Source organism: Mus musculus, chromosome 6 (genome assembly GCF_000001635.26).
Source record: "Mus musculus strain C57BL/6J chromosome 6, GRCm38.p6 C57BL/6J".
Taxonomy (NCBI): Eukaryota; Metazoa; Chordata; class Mammalia; order Rodentia; family Muridae; genus Mus; species Mus musculus.
In genome coordinates this window covers 58,746,867-58,762,127 of record NC_000072.6, presented here as the reverse complement: position 1 = coordinate 58,762,127, position 15,261 = coordinate 58,746,867, and the positions used below count along the sequence as shown (strand labels likewise).

At 38.9% G+C, this 15,261-nt stretch overlaps 1 long non-coding RNA gene across 1 annotated transcript in view; it reads left to right on the top strand.

Moving 5' to 3' along the window:
- Nucleotides 1–3,783, top strand: part of Gm38822 — a 55,404-nt gene extending 51,621 nt beyond the window's left edge. Inside the window, exon 3 of the long non-coding RNA XR_869136.2 lies at nucleotides 2,930–3,783. This is a non-coding gene — a long non-coding RNA (predicted gene, 38822). The remainder of the gene's footprint in view (nucleotides 1–2,929) is intronic.
- The last annotated feature ends 11,478 nt before the right edge of the window (nucleotides 3,784–15,261 follow it).

Sequence of the window (15,261 nt, the reverse complement as noted above, 5' to 3'; positions counted from 1 at the left end):
TTTTGTTGTATTTACTGCTTTATTCTTTTTTTAGAAAAAAGATTTGTGTATCTTTATATATGCAAGTTCACAGTTGCTGTCTTCAGACATGGCAGGAGAGGGCATCAGATCCAATTACAGATGGTTCTGAACCACCATGTGGTTGCTGGGAATTGAACTCAGGACCTCCAGAAGAACACTTAGTGCTCTTAATCACTAAGCCATCTCTCCAGTCCTACTGCTTTATTCTTAATGCTTATTTATTAAACTCTTTTTGAGTGAGAGAACCAAAAGAAAAAAAGAAAGTCATTACTTGGCTTTCCTCTCACTTTCTGTTCTCTGCAATTTTTAAATTATTTTTTATTTGTTTGTTTGGTTTTGAGGTGGGGCCTCTTGTATTCGTGGTTAGACTTGAACTTTCTGTGTAGCTGAGATTGACCTTGAACTCCAGATCCTCTTGTCTCCACCTTCTCAGCAGAAGGACTACAGGTGTGCACCACCATACCTGATAGATTCCATGCTGGGGAATGGTGTGCTCTTACATGCCACCTCTCTAGCCTCCCTCTCTTTCTTTACGGAGGTAAATATACCATGGAATCTATCATTTCATCCTTTTCAAGTGTGAAGTCTGTGACATGAAGCTTGCTTACAGTGCTGTGAAGCCATCACTGCTCTGCTACATTTCTGTAATCCTAAAGGACACACTGCATTCATTAGAACTTTCTATTTTCCTTCTGCCCAGAACACAGTGACTTCTACTCTCCTATTAGTTTGATTAGTCTAAATAATTACTTGGCCAAATTTGTCTTATTTCAGTTACCATAATGTTTTCAAGTTCATATCACAGCAAATACCAATAATTCCATTCCTTTTATGGCCAGATAAAATTCATTCCATTATATGAATATATTCCATAATATGCTACATTGCATTTATCTGTTCACCTGTTCATGTCTTCTCTTTTACAGTTCTTCAGATTCATAATTTTTAGAGGCCAATGAAACAGCTCTCCACAGTTATGTCTTTGTGTGCCAGAGGCTTAGTTGGCTTCAGCAGCCGACGTGTTCCCTATTATTTTCCTGGTACTTGTTCAGTTGGTATGCTTTGTCTTTAACATGAAAGTGAAAGACCTCAATATTTTCCAAGAAGGGAAAGTTTAAACAGATCTGTTACTGTTTTCTTTTTCTTTTTCTTTTTTCCTTTTTTTCTTTTTCTTTTTTTCTTTTTGGTTTTTTGAGACAGGGTTTCTCTGTATAGCTCTGGCTGTAGACCAGGCTGGCCTTGAACTCAGAAATTCGCCTGCCTCTGCCTCCTGAGTGCTGGGATTAAAGGCGTGTGCCACCATGCCCGGCGCTGTTACTGTTTTCTTAAAGAGAAACAAATCTTTGTTATTATTTAAAATATAAATAAATGATCTTTTTTTACAAGTATTACCCCACCAAGGCAAGAAATATAATCCACTGAGAAATGTTGATGCTTAAGTAGAGCAGACACCACTCATATAGCGAGCTGCAATGGAGCCTTTGCAGAAGTCAGCACTATTCCAAAGACCAACATCTCACATACACACCATGCAGACAGGAGCTTTTCAAAGCCATTGAGTAGATTTTCATCTCCTTTGAATGTTTTTGAGAGTTATTCTCTACATGTTGAGCTATTTTACAAGCAATAGAAAAGGCAATTCTAGAATTTCAAAACAACAGTAGAAGCAGGACTGAAAATTTCATTCTTTATCCAAAGTTGCCAAATATTTAAAAAGCACATGTACATGTCTCTCCTGCTTTATATAAAAGAACAACTGGGAAAACAGAAGCCAGGGCCAGGGTGCAGGCTTAACATGTGAGTGTGTGTGTATGTGTGTGTGTGTGTGTGTGTGTGTGTGTGTGTGTGTGTGTGTGAGTGTGTGTGTGTTATGTGTACCTGTGTCCAAAATAAGTTTGAAGGTACTCTTGACAGTGGCTGAAAGGCACTTTCTGACTTACTATAAGTGCATAGAATATATTAAATATTGAAAATTCTGTGGCTTCAGGAATTTGAAGCTAACTGAGATGTATAGATTTTGGATCTGGTTAATTTTGAAAGATCATGATTTGTTTTGCAGTTTTTAAATAATAAAGTTTATAAAAAATTATCACAAAGTATGCTTTTATTCTTCATTTTGGTACCAAAAAACTTCTTAAGACTTTGCCATAAATTAATATTTTTAAATGTGCTTTGTTCATGCTCTTAACATTTGTACCTTCACTTGACCACCAGAAGTATAAACTTAAGTCAGTTTATCTTAGGCAGGGGGGACATTTCAGCTGAAGGTTGTCATGTCAGCATCTTCTTACTTGGATCATTATAAGAAGTAAGAGTAAGGGCTGGAGAGATGGCTCAGCCATTAAAGGTTAGGCTCACAACCAAAAATGTAAGAAGTAAGAGCCTGGGAATATGAATGTGTCTCAGTATCAGGGATAGAGTACTTGCTGTTGCATGTATAGAGTCCTGAGATTGGTCCTCAGCATCTCACCACCAACACCACCATCACCACTACCACCACCACCACACACACACACACACACACACACACAGATTACAGAGATTTCTTTCTTTTTTTGGGGGATGAGGGGCAGACTGGACTTGAATTCAGAGATCCACCTGTCTCTGCCTCCTCCTGAGTGCTGGGACTAAAGACATGTACCGTGACCACCCAACTCCATGTAGAGTTTTCATTTCCACTAAATTTTGAAAGAGTGGAGTGATCAATCATATTTCCAGCAATTTAGTATCACATCTCCAAATCATCTAGGTATTCATGTTTCTGCTGATGGTGTTTACTACTAAGCTACAAGATGTCCCTGAAAATAACTGACAAAGGAAATCAGCACCATTCAAGTCTATTCTTGCTGTATGCATATATCAGAGCTTGTCTGTAACTTAGTCCTCATTAATGTCCTCTTCCTGTTAGGTTAAAGAATGACAAGAAACAACAAACCTTTGCTGTCCTCTAACTCGGGTAGTATTTTGGCTTCTGACACCTGAATGCCTACTAAGAAGACAATGTCCTGCAGTGGATTCTTCAGCTGACCTCAGGCCACTTTGTTTTCTCAGTGTGTCAGGCTGTGCCTCAGATGCATCTGTGGTAAACAGAAAAGGTCAAATGAAGGCTTGCTTCAATAGTATAATAGGCAACTTTTTGTTGTTGTTGTTGTTGTTGTTGTTGTTGTTGTTGTTATTTGATTTTTGGTTTTTCGAGACAGGGTTTCTCTGCATAGCCCTGGCTGTCCTGGAACTCACTCTGTAGACCAGGCTTGACCTCGAACTCAGAAATCTGCCTGCCTCTGCCTCCCAAGTGCTAGGATTAAAGGCATGTGCCACTACTGCCCTATGTTAGCATTTTTTAACTATTCATTTATTGTGTCAGATCAATCTCCAGAACCCAGAGGAATCTCAGCTGTTATTTTATTGTAAAATATGTTTATACAACTGCACCCAAATGAATTGGCCTCCTTTTATTCCTCAAATGCAGCAAAATAGATGGATACTTATTCATGGTTTTGAACATTTGGTTCCAACATGGAGGCACAGTGTTGGGAGGTAATGAACCCTTTAAGACATGGAGGTCTGACTGGCAGATGTTGGGCACTGGGAAAGCCTTGAGGTTTATCACCCAGTCCTGCTTTGTCCTGTTCATGCTTTCTGGTTTACATCTTCCTATTGCCACAAACTCTACAATGCTATCCACACTAGCATGCTCTAAAAAACATGAACTGAAATAAATCCTTCCTCAACTTGTTCCTATAAGGTGTGATGTCATGGTAGAGACAAATGGCTAACATGAGGAGTAAGGTCAATAGATATGTTATAGATAGATCCATAGATGGATGGATGGGTGGGTGGGTGAATAGATGGATGGATGGATGGATGGATGGATGGATGGATGGATGGATGGATTGATGGATGGGGAAAGCCACCCTAAATGGGTGTTTTATGAAGATAGGACAAGGAGCTACAGAGTGGCTACTTTTCTGAGCTAGCTGGCTGGTGTTGTGGCAGTTTGAATAAAAATATCCCCACAGGCTCATGTGTTTGAATACTTAGCTCCCTTTTTGGGTAGTTCTTCTGGGGAAGTTTCAGGAGGTTTGGCCATCTGGAGGAAGTGTGTAACTTAGATAGGCTTGGAGAATAAGAAAACCATTCCTACTTCTAATTTGCTCTCTCTATTCGGTGCTTGTTATTCAAGAAGTTCCTGCTCCAGTTGTGATGCTTCTATTCTGCCAACTTGGACTCTTATCCTTCTAGAACCATAAGCTCAGATAAACTCTTTTATAAGTAGTGTTGGTCATGGTATTCGATCATAGCAGTAGGAAAGTAACTAATGAAGTATAATTGACTTCTATTTAAAAATAATCTAGTGGCGTTAAATGACTTGTGGGACAAGAAAATATTTGAAACAGAAAGTGTGTGTGTGTGTTATACACTTTTGTACGTGGTGTACGTGGGCGCACACACACACACAGGACACATAGACATAAACACACACACACACACACACACACACACACACACACACACACACACACACTTACCAGAAAGTCTTCCCTATACAGAGGCCCTTCTGACAATGAGCAAAGCCTGATAAGACAGCTCTGGGAAAAAGGAAGTAGAAAAGTTACCTTTCTTCCCTCGCCCTCAAGAGCCTCTCAGTCACTCTCTGTTTTTCAAATTGTCCACAGAGAATTCATATTTTAACCCAAATAAGATATTTGCAAGCATCTATTTACTTGGCATTTGGAAGTAAACATAGAATTCACAAGAATAAATGCTTCAGGAGGAGAAGGGGCTGAATGAAGATCATTATTCTGACTGAAATCATCAGACCCTGGAATGAAACTTGAAGCCAGCAAGTTTGCATGTGCTTTATGCTCTATTATTTGTTACGAAATATTTTTGATAAAGATTTTATAGCCTTATTAAAATAAGAATGATTCATTTATTTATAAAATAAATATGATTTAGTTATTGATTCATTAGTCATTTAACAATGTTTATTGGTCTACTAAATTCCAGCACAAATTATGTATGTTATATATAGTTTGTGTGTATGCTGTACAGTGTGTGTTAAATACAGAGGGAACATGGTAAAGAAAACAGCTTGATCCTGCTCTAATGAATTGTGAGGAAAATATTTTAAATAATGTCACTCAAGTTACAGGTCACAGTTATGTACTAAAAAGGAACAAAATGGAGAGAGAGAATGGAGAGAGAGAGAGAGAGAGAGAGAGAGAGAGAGAGAGAGAGAGAGATGGATGCTGTTGGAAACACAAAAACACAACCTCTTGCCTCAGGGAAGGGGAAGTCAGAAAAAGGAAGTGACTCACAGTCAATGAATGACAGCAATTACTTTGGATGGAGCCCTTGCCTTGGGGCCTCTCCTGATCACTCTTCATAGACCATCCTATTATCACATATAGAACCAGTACGTAAGGGAGGTACTGTAAGCTTTTTCATTTTATTAATGCAAAACAAATCCTAAAATTAACTTATAACATTAAACTGGGGATGATAAGATAATTCAGTGGATACAGGCACTTGCAGCCAGATTCAACTCAGCAAGCCTACTTTGGTCCTCAGGAAGGATATTGTGTAAGGAGAGAATTGATTCCTACTCATTGTCCTCTGATCTCTACACGTGGCACACCTCCTAATAGTGCCCTTCCCTATGGGCCAAGTAGTCAAACAAATGAATCTATGGGGGCCACATCTCCACATTCAACTCCCTGGCCCCCATAGGTTTCTAGCCAAAACATAATGCAAAATGCATTTAGTCCAACTTCAGAAGTCCCCATAGTCTATCACAATCTCAACAATATTTAAAAGTTCAAAGACTCTGGTGAGAGTCATGCAATCTCTTGACTCTAATCCCCTATAAAATCAAAATAAAAAGGCAGATCACATACTTCCAAAATCATAGAAGATACATTACCATTCTAAAATGTCATAGTGAGGAAATACTGGACTGAAAAGGACCAAATGCCAGCTGGGCAGACTCCAAATGCTGCATCTCCATGTCTGATGTTCAACTTCTTTCAGCTTTGTTGACTAAAACACAATCCTTTCTCTTAGACTGGTTCCATTCCCTGTTAGCAGATTTCCCTAGCAGATACCCAACTGCTCTGGCACCTCTAATATCTAGGGGTCTCCAAGGCAACTTCAATTTCACTAAAGTGTTCAATTTTACCAATAAAGACTCAGGAGCCAAATACTGGGGTGAAACCTGCTAGCTCAGAGAGGTGGAGAAACTAACCAGATGACCTTCCTCCTTAGCCAATGTTCTCTCACACTGTCAAAACAAAAACAAAAACAAAACAAAAACCCTCAAACTAAATGTCCCTCCCTTCTACTACCTGTGAGTCTCTGTATCTGTCCTCTGACTTACTCTCTGTGGGTTTTTTCCTAATAATCCTATGTTCACTTCCTGTCAAATAATTGCTTGTTCTGCCTCTTGACCTATGGTTGCCTTCATTTAGTCCTGTTTACAATATTCAAGCAGGGAGCTCTTGAATTAAGAGCTATGTGGGTGCTAGGACTGAGCCACACAAGGAGAAACAGTTTTTTTTTCCAGTAAATAACACAGTCTTGGGGTTCATGGTGGGATCAAATATTCTGCAACATACCTTGGCACTCACCTTTGAGAGCATACACACACAGAGAGTATAATAAAAAGTTGAACAGCAATGTTGGTAGAGCCAAAACCCCAAACCTAAGACCACTTGTTTCAACATTTTTTATCGCTTTCTCAAATTTTACTATCTTTTCATCATAGTTTTAAAATATGCTCTATAAACTTAAAATATGATTGTACAACAAAAATTGGGATGAGCATAGATTCTCCTCTTTTGTGTTGGCTGTTGAATTTGAAGGTTTCATTTTTTTAAGTATAAACGGTAAATAAATAAATGCAGAGTACATGGGTAAGCAAATAAATGATTCCCTTGTTCAGAGATCAGTGTATAAATGTTTTGTTATATTTTATTTTGTATTTTTATAAAATTTTATAACATATAGTTTTGTGAGTGAATATATACATTTTATTTTTCATTGTCATTGTTCATAGAAAAAATATTTTTTTCAAAAAATATGATAGCAACATTCATCATCCTGGCAACACTGGTACTATGTGGAGTCCAACTCACAAGTATTGCTTAGACCCAGTCCCCCTTCTATTTGCCTGTCATTAGCCCATCTCCTACATTGCCTGACACGACACAGACACCATGTGGAATGCTACACAGAACTACCTGCAGTTTCCTGAACCCATTCCCCTATCAGACTGTCTCTCTGTCACTCCACTCACCGTCCTACCCAGTGCCAACACCTCAGGGAATACAAACCTGAATGCCAGGATCCCCTGCAAACCCAGTGAGCCCTCTACAAACTCCTGAAGATCAGCAGGGAGAATCTTCTAAGCCTCCAGATGATGTTACTCCCAACTCAGAAGGAACAGCTATTCTTAGCCAAGCCAAGGCTAGTTCTGATTCCCAATTCTCACACCAACAAAGAGTCATTCCACTACTGAACACCAAGCACCATTCTGCCAGTGCACAGCCGGGCAAGTTAGGGTAATAGTAAAGAAGATTCCAAACAATCCAACAAAGAGAATGTCAGATAGTGGCACTAAGAAACATTAGAAAAAATGTAAACTCATGCCTAGGTCAAATCTCCAAAACACAATAAACATGAGTAAGAAATATATCTCCTTTGGAAATTATCCCTCCAACTGTACTGTTCTCTGAGTAAAGCAACCTAGCTCATGTGCAAGGCAGTATATTCTTTTTTTTTTCTTTTATTCTTGTTTGTTTAAGATAGGGTATCTCTATGTAGTCCTGGATGTTCTTGAACTTGCAATCTACACCAGAGTGGCCTTGAACTCACAGAGATCTGATTATTTCTGCCTCCTGAGTGATGAGATTAAAGGCATATAATACCACTCCAGCCAGTAATTTCAAAACAACAACTATAAATATGTTAAGGAATTCAAAGAAGACATGAACAAATGCCTGAATTAAAACTATGAAAACATAAACAACTAAATTAAACTATGAAAGCAATTCAAGATCTGAAAATATCATTTTAATAAAAAGACTCTCTAAAGAATATCCAAAATGAAATGAACTTAGGAAGTCAAACAAAGAGCTCTGGGGAAAGTATCACCAATAAATTAGATTAGGTAGACAAGAGAAGATCAGGTCTCAAAGACAAGGGAAAGGAAAATTATCACTTAGTAAAAACAAATGTTAAATATACACATGCATACATATAGGAATGGCTATTCAGGGAACCTGAAAAACTATAAAAAGAAAAAAAAATCACAGGTATGGAAGAAGAGAAAGTAATACAGGTCAAAGGCATGGAGGCATTTTAAAAAAAATCATAGAGGAAAATTCCCAAAATGGAAGGAAGGAAAGAGATGCCTATTAAAGATACAAGAGACATTGAAACATCAAATAGACAGGAAAAGACACTTCCTGTCTTATTGTTATTGCTATGATAAGGCAGTGCTGTAAGGGGAGGAACTGCTACTATCATCAGGTTCCCTAATTGATTCTTGATTATGTTGATAAAGAAGGCCTGGAGCCAATTCATGGACAAAAGGGGCAGATGGGACTTCTGAGTCCCAGGAGGAAAAAGAGACTGGAGGAAAGGGAAGGGCTTTTTGGAACCATGCATTGGAAGAAGAAAGCTGTAGTCACGTAAGGCTTTGGGGCACGTAGGGCCTGCAGCCTCCGCCTTGGTCAGGACCAAGGAGGTTGGTGGGAGCTAGCTGATAGCTGATAAGATTAGGGCTGGAGATTCTGTGCCTAGCAATTGTGCTAGTAGACAAATTCTTTTTTGTTTTTTAACAAATTCTTTTTTTTTTTTAGATTTATTTATTTATTATATCTAAGTACACTGTAGCTGTCTTCAGAAATACCAGAAGAGGCTGTCAGATCTCATTATGAATGATTGTGAGCCACCATGTGGTTGCGGGGATTTGAACTCAGGACCTTTTGAAGAGCAGTCAGTGCTCCTAACTGCTGAGCCAGTTCTCCAGCTCATGTAGACAAATTCTAAAGTAATAAAACTCTCAGCGGATTTTTCATTCCATGGAACAAAGGTGGTAGAAATAGAAACTGGGTGTGAATGGCGGCTTGCGGAAGCTAAGCTGGGAGGGGCTGGGATCGAGATTGCAGCTTCCAGGAAAAAGGTAGCTGGCTATTGGTGGAGAACAGGCAAATCAGTAGTGGGGCCAGCAGGCAGCCAATCTCTGAGCTAAGCGGAGAGCCAGGGCCATGGTCCCTCGAAAAACCAAATGAGCTTATCAAAAGTCCAATTGCATATCAGAGAAATCTCCAACTTCTTGCCTACACCCTTGGCAGACTGAATCAAGTCACCATCATGGGGCACTGGGCTCAAAGCCAAGTCAGTAGAGATGAACCTTTTTACTTTTAAGGTGGGGTAGCCCAGGGCTATCCAGCTGACTTTTGCCTTGGGTCATAGAGCAAATTCCACAGGACCTCTCCCAAACACCGAGTCTTAAAACCCGCAGGAACTTTTCATTCCTTAGCATTCTTATCTATGGAGGCTTTCAGAGGCATACCTAAACTGCTTCTATCCAGGCCACATCTAACTGCAACTTTCATCTGTTTAAGCTTTATATTTTCCTAACAATTAGGTTTTCTATGTACAATAATCAAATATCCTGTAACATGAGTGGGCTTTGAGGTTTCAAATGGTTACTCCATCTTGGGACTGGCCTCCATTAAAAAAAAAAAAAATTAACCAGCAACTGAACCCGAACTGCACACAAGTATCAGAAAGGACCCTACAGCTTTTGCCTGGCGAGAGATACTCCCTAGCTGCTTCCTAGCAAACGTTAATCAAAGATTCGTCTGTTCAGATATACTTTTGGACCATTTGTGATTATATACGATCTTGCTTCAGAACACCCACCTGTTGGCTTACAATAGCCATTCAATTAGATGCTTGCCAGAATGGACACCCCTTTACTTGCTACGATTTCTTATAAAGCCTTGTCCCACTGAGAGTTTGGGGCTACTTCACCAAACTGTCCTGTGGGTCAGCAGAATTTGAGTCTGTAATAAAGAGACTCTAATGTAATTGCATCGAAGTCAGCTCCTGGTTGGTTTTTTTTTTGGGGGGGGAGGGCTTGCAAAGGAGGTACAACATGTATATCTCTCTCTCTTCCTACTGCCTGCTGATCCAGATGTAGAACTCTCTCCTCCTTCTCCAGTATCATGTCTGTTTGCCTGTTGCCCTGGTTCCTACCATAATGATTGTAAGACCCTGACCTTTGGTCAGTGGTACTTACTTCACCCCAGAATGAAATGCAGATGGATGCAAAAATAATAGGTTTATTTTCCAGCGCTTCAGAGTCTACCTTCAATTAGTCCCACAAGGCAAGTGACCCCAAATAGCTATTACAAGCAGTTTTTATAATTTTTAGGGGCACATTAGCAAGGTTACAGTTCAAAGTAATTGGCTAAGCATATTGATCAATCTGTTGGATAGCAAGCATGGGCAGATCATGACATGCATTTGAACTCTATCTGGGACTTTCCAGAGGGTCAGGTGACTATCAGTTCCTACAGTCTGTGAATTTTTACTCAAGAATGTTCCTGTGGGTGGAGAATGGAACTTGGTCTAGCCTTGACCCCAGATGGGAGGAGGAAGCTGTAAGAAAGGTGTGGGACTGGAAAAAGCCCTTAGGGTCCCTCAGTGATAATGAACTAAACCTGTAAGTCTGCTCCAACTAAATGTTTTCCTTTATGAGAGTTACCATGGTCATCTTGTCTCTTCATAGCAACAGAACATCAACTATAACAAATATCTTTAATTCTCCAATCCAAAGACACAGGCTGACTGTAGAGTCACAAAAGACCCCAGATAGCCAAAACAACCCAGAACAAGAACAACAATACTGAAGGATTACAATTCCTGTTGTGACCAAATTTTGGGGTCCCCAAAGACCACCGGGAGTCCAGATCTGTATGGAAAAGCAAACAGCCTTTATTCAAGTTTAAGCTTGGACACAAAGACTCCTTCAACAGAGCAGATTCGTGCTGAGAGCCGAATTGAAGCTCTTTCAATTAGGCAGTTTTTGTATTAGTTTGAGCAGGGAATGGGGTGGGGGCAGGGGATCTAGCCTAATAATTACATTATTTGGCAAGGGGTATTCTGGTGCACAGAGACTGGTCAGTGATGACTAAAGCCAGCTTGAGCAATTTATCTATAACATCAGGAATTTTAGGCACTTTTCCTCTATTTCCTGGTTAGCTTGGGCCCAGGGCAGTTTCTTCCTGGTATTTTTATTAACCAGAGTTTAATGGTGGACAAGCAGACTCACGATAGAGTCAGATTACACACTGGAGTTTCTCATACCCAATATTATGATATATTATACAGCCATATTAATAAAAACAATATGGTACATAAAAACAGATACGTAGACCAGTGGAATAAGAGCAAAACCCCAAAATGAATACATGTAGCTTCAGCTATTTAATATCTGAAAAGTTGCCAAACAAAACCATAAATGGGGAAAATCATCTTTAGCAAATTGTGCTAGGGAAACTGGATGTCCATGTGCAGGAAAATAAAATTAGATCTGTACAAATTGTCCATATAGATCAAAGGCCTAAATGTGAACCCAGAAACATTGAAACTGAAGGAAATGTAAGCAGTACCCTATGTGATATAGACGTGGAAATAGACTTTCTGACTAGGATCCCCTCTGCTCAAGAACTAAGGCCAATAAACGACAAGGGGGACTTCATAAAACTACAAAGAAACAATCAGCAGGATAAAGAGGAAGCCCACAGAATTTGAAAGAATCTTGGCCAACTCTATATCGATAGAGGATTAGCTAGAATGCAGAAAGAGCTTTAACAAACAAATAAACAAATCAAACCCTCATTCACTGTTGGTGGTATTGCAGATTTGTAAAGCAAGATACCTGCATGAGTGTATGGTTGTTTGTGTCATGGGATGTGTGTGAAAGTTGAAGAACTTGCAAGGGTCAGTTCTCTCTCTCCATGTGAGTTCTGGGAAGTGAACTCAGGTTAGCAGGCTTCACAGCAATTGTCTTTACCCATTTAGCCTGCTGGCTCCCAAAGCTTCAATTTAAGTATGTTTTAAATAAAGAAAAATATGAGTTGATTTTCTTGTTTTATCTTATCTTAAAGACTTCTCTTATAAATGCAATTGTGAGCTGATCTTAGGAGGTGGATTGTTTAGATATAAGGATGACTGAGGGGAGTTGATATGTTAATACTAAGCTAACAAGCATAGTTAGCTTGTTGTCATTACTGTCCTTATTTGGGTTGTTTTTAGGAAAATGTACTTTGTCTCTGAAGACAATATTGACTTAATCAGTGGTGTCTGAGGGTCCCTGCCTCTGTCAGCAGGAAGAAAACTATATGCCAGGATTTTTGGTTGCTTTCCCTCCTCAAATATCTACAATTTTCTGTTTTTTTTTTTCCATCTTCTTGCAGACTTGGATGCTCCATCATAATTTATTGCATCTTAAGAAATCCTTCTGTCTGGTCCACACCTCTACTTGCAATCTTGGATTGGCACTGACTCCCCAGCTCACAGCTCTGTTTGCCTCCCAGGAAACCTACTCCTACTCAGGACAATGAGGTAAGACACTCATGCCTCAATCCCCCATCTACTGGGCCAGGGCAAACCCAGCAGCTAAGAGGTCTGCCTTGTCCTTTCTGAGATCCATCTTAAGGTCCAGACCTCTGCGTGCAATCTCTAGGATCTGAACTCAATACCCCACCTACTGCTCTGCTTGCCTTTTGGAAGGTCTGCTGTCAACCAGGATAACAAGTCCCAGAGGCCTGCTACTCTCTAGCACTATGATACCAAGCCAACACCAGAGACAACCAGATGGCTAAAAGCAAGCACAAGAACACAATCAAAAAAAGCCAGTTCAATATGGCACCATTAGAATCCAGCTATCCTACTACAGCAAGCCCTAGATATCTTAACATGCTTGAAGAGCAAGACTATGTATGACCTTAAATCTCATCTTATGGAGATGACAGAGGCCTTTAAAGAGGAAATAAATAAATCCCTTAAAGAAACACAGAATACTACAATCAAACAAGTGCAGGAAATGAATAAAACTGTCCAAGACATAAAAATGGAAATAGAATCAACAAAGAAAACACAAACAGAGGCAATCTTGGAGATAGAAAGCCTAGTAAAGAGAACAGGAAGTATGGACACAAGCACATCACCAACAGAATAAAAGAGATATAAGAGAGAATTTCAGGCATAGAAGATACAATAGAAGAAATTGATATATCAGTTTAAAAAAATGTCAAATCTGAAAAGTTTGTAATGTAAAATATCCAGGAAATATTAGACACCTTGAAAAGACCAACTGTAAGAACAATAGGAATAGAAGAAGGAGAGGATTCCAAGTTTAAAAGCTAAGAAAATATCTTCAACAAAATCATAGATTACAAACTTCCCTAGCCTAAAGAAAGAGATGGCTATAAATATATAAGAAGCTTACAGAACACCAAATAGATTGGACCAGAAAAGAAAAGTCTTCTACCACATGATAACTAAAACATAAAATGTACAGAACAAAGAGAGAATATTAAAAGCTATAAGGGAAAGGCTAAGTAACATATCAAGGCAGCCGTACTAGAATTACACATCCTTCTCAACAGTGACTCTAAAAGTCAGAAGGTCTAGAGACCACAGATGTCAGCCCAGACTATTATACCCAGGAAAACTTCCAATCACCATAGATGGAAACACCAAGATATTCCATGACAAAATCCATTTTAAACAATATCTTTCTACTAATTAATTTCTACAGAGAATACTAGAAAGAAAACTTCAACACAAGGAGGGTAACTATACCCAAGAAAACACAAGAAATTAATCATCTCACAGGAAAAAACAAAAGAAGGGAGCCTCTCACATATAGTATCACCACCAACATAAAAATAACAGAAGCAATCATTGGTTGTTAATATCTCTCAACATCAATTCACCAATAAAAAGACACAGGTTCACAGATTGGATATGTAAGCAGGATCCATTATTCTGCTACCTACAAGAAACATACCTCAGCAACAAAGATAAATGCTACCTCTTTTACTTTTACAGAGTAAACGGCTGGAAAAACATTTTCTAAGCAAACAAACCCAAAAAACAAACATTCTAATACCTAAAAATTACACTTTCAACAGAAGTTATGAAAAGAAATGGGGAAGAACACTTCATACTCATCAAAGAAAAAATTCACCAAGGTGAAGTCTCAATTCTGAAAACCTATGCCCCAAATGCAAGGGCACTCACATTTGTCAAAGAAATTTTACTAAGCTCAAATCACACATCAAACCCCATACAATAATAATGGGGGACTTCATCACCCCACTCTCACCAATGGACAGATCTTCAAAACAGAAACTAAACAGAGAAATAATGAAACTAACAGATGTTATGAAACAAATGCATCTAACAGATATCTACAGAACTTTTACCCCAATCAAAAGAAAATATCTTCTACTTAGCATCTCACAGAACCATCTCCAAAATTGATCATATATATAGTAGGACACAAAGCAAGCCTCAACATATACAAGAAGATTGAAATAACCCCTTGCATCTTATTAGATCACCATGGATTAAGGCTGGACTTCAACAACAGAAACAACAGAAAGCAAACAGATTCATGGAAACTGAAGAACTCTTTACTCAATAATCACATGGTCAGAGAAGAAATAAAGAAAGAAATGAAAGACTTTCTAGAATTAAAATGAAGGCACAACATACTCAAACTTAAGGGACATAATGAAAGTAGTGCTAAGAGGAAAGTTCATAGCACTAAGTGACTTCACAAAGAAGTTGGAGAAATCTCATACTATGACTTAACAGCATACTTGACAGCTCTAGAAGAAGGGGAAAAAAAAACAAAAAACAAAAAAGCAAAAAGCAGCAGGGCATGGTGGCACATGCCTTTAATCCCAGCACTCGGAAGGCAGAGGCAGACAGATTTCTGAGTTCGAGGCCAGCCTGGTCTACAGAGTGAGTTCCAGGCAGCCAGGGCTATACAGAGAAACGTTGTCTAGAAAAACAAAAACAAAAACAAACAAACAACAAACAAACAAAAAACAAACAAAAAAACCCAAAAGAGCAAATCCATCCTAGAGGTTTAGATGGAAGAATAATCAAACTGAGGGCTGAAATCAATTAGAAACAAAGAGAACAGTA